General features: G+C 31.4%; 1 protein-coding gene across 1 annotated transcript in view; it reads right to left on the bottom strand.

Annotated features, from left to right (window-relative positions):
- The window catches only part of skic2 (SKI2 subunit of superkiller complex), a gene marked incomplete at its 5' end in the record, with an annotated part of 16,436 nt that overhangs the window by 2,308 nt on the left and 12,343 nt on the right, over positions 1-1,785 (bottom strand).

Here is a 1,785-nt window from a genome sequence, read left to right as displayed (position 1 = left end):
GCAATTATGCTGAGTCAGGCTTGATTTTTAGTAATCTTTTCCTGTTGAATMAATAAATCAAATCAATCAATCAAAAAAACCCCACTTCATTTATAACCCAAAAGAACAGTAAAGAAATCTTGACCTAAAGATTTTATTGGTCGAGTCTGATTTTAGCCACATTTGCAAGACATGGATCTAAAAACTGAGCTTTAGCTTTTAGCCAACATTGTGCTTCATTTAGCCTTTAGCTACTTTTCTACATTTAGAGTTTAGCTAGTGCATTGTTTCAGATTTTAATGTATTGCTGTTTTAGCTTTTAGCTGACGTACTGCTCATTTTAGGTTTTAGCTAGTGTACCGCTTGTTTTACCTTGTAGCTAATATGTTGTTGTTTCAGCTTTTAGCTAGTGTACCGCTGGTCTTGGGTTTGAGCTAATATGTTGCCATTTTAGCTTTTAGGTGGTGTACTGCTTGTTTTAGCATTTAGCTAGTGGGTTGCTGTTTTAGCTAACATTGTTTTATTCAGTTTTTAGCTTGTGTTCTTTTTTTCATATTTAGCTAATGTGTTGTTTAGCTTTTAGCTGTATGCTAGTGTTTTAGCTTTTAGCTAGTGAACTACTTATTTTGGGTTTTAGTGTGTTGTTAATTTTGATCTTAGCTAATGTTTTTTTCTATTTGACATTTAGTTTGTGTTCTTCTTTTCAGCTACTGTGTTGTTCTTTTAGTAAGTAAAACTTTATTTATACAGCACCTTTCAAGAAATCACAAAGTGCTTAAACAAACAAATAAAAAAATACACAAAGCAAATTTAAACAAAAACTGATAAGTTTTTAGCTGACCTTTAAAAGAGTCCACAGATTCTGCTGATGTTAAATTCATTTTAGCTTTTAGCTAGTGTGTTGCAGTTTTAGGTTTAGCAATTTTAGCTTTTAGCTAACGCTGTGTTCTATTCTGCTTTTAAGCTTTTTTTTTAGCTAGTGTATTGCTTGTTTTCGCTTTAATAGTAGCTAATGTGTTGTTTTAGCTCTTAGCTAGTGTATTGCTGCTTAAGATTGTAGCTAATGTGTTGCTGTTTTAGATTTTAACTAACATTTTGTTCTATTCAACTCGTAGCTTGTGTTTTTATTTAGCTAGCATTCTATTTTTTTAGCTAGTGTTCTGCTTTTGTAGCTTTTACCTAGTATTCAGCTTCTTGGATAAGAATGGAAATCTCACATAAATCATTTAAAAACAAAAATAGCCAAATACATTGCAGTATTATATAAAGTAAGAGACTTATTTAATGATAAAGCTCTGTTTATATTATATAATGCAATTGTTCCACACTTGATTTACTGTGTTGAAGTCTGGGGTAAAGCGCGCAAAACAATCACAAATCCTATTTTTATTTTACAGAAAAGGGCTGTCAGAATTATCTCCAAAACATTACCGTCACCCATCAAATATATTATTTTCTAAATTGAAATTATTAAAATGTTATGAGTTGCTTGATTATAATATCTCATAGATTATGTATAAGGTTCATAAAAAGTGTACCTTTAAACATACAGTTATATTTTAAGAGAAAAAGTTTATATAATCTTAAGGGACTTGAGATGTTTATAAAACCTAAAATTCGAACAAATTTGAAGGATAGATGCACTTCAGTTCAAGGAATAAGATTGTGGAATAATCTGGAAAATGATTATAAAAATGTCCTGATGCATCTCAGGCAACCTTCAGGTAAAAATGAAGACCCCAAACCCAGACCCAAACCAGTGGTTATTCCGTATGTTGCGGGTGTTTCGGAGAAACTGAGACGTTT

This window comes from Austrofundulus limnaeus, unplaced genomic scaffold (assembly GCF_001266775.1).
Source record: "Austrofundulus limnaeus strain Quisiro unplaced genomic scaffold, Austrofundulus_limnaeus-1.0 Scaffold98, whole genome shotgun sequence".
NCBI lineage: Eukaryota > Metazoa > Chordata > Actinopteri > Cyprinodontiformes > Rivulidae > Austrofundulus > Austrofundulus limnaeus.
The sequence above is the reverse complement of the archived record's forward strand: the minus strand, read 5'-3'. Positions and strand labels throughout refer to the sequence as shown.